Source organism: Aptenodytes forsteri, unplaced genomic scaffold (assembly GCF_000699145.1).
Source record: "Aptenodytes forsteri isolate BGI_AS27 unplaced genomic scaffold, ASM69914v1 Scaffold147, whole genome shotgun sequence".
NCBI classification, from domain to species: Eukaryota; Metazoa; Chordata; class Aves; order Sphenisciformes; family Spheniscidae; genus Aptenodytes; species Aptenodytes forsteri.
Genome location: NW_008795320.1, coordinates 1,774,299 through 1,774,498, shown reverse-complemented (window position 1 = coordinate 1,774,498; position 200 = coordinate 1,774,299).

Genomic DNA, 200 nt, shown 5'->3' with positions numbered 1-200 from the left:
GAGGGCGGTCGCGGCCCCGGGGGGGGGGGCCGGGGGTCTCTGCCCCGGCGTCTTCCAGCACCCAGCACGTCCCAGCACCTGGCCAGGCTGGGGGCTCACCGCCAGGAGCCGGGGGAGGTCGAGCTGGGAGAGGAAGGAGCCCTCCATGGCACGGAGCTGGGGGCCGGGCAGGGCGCAGAGCCCGCGCCGCACGCGCTGGG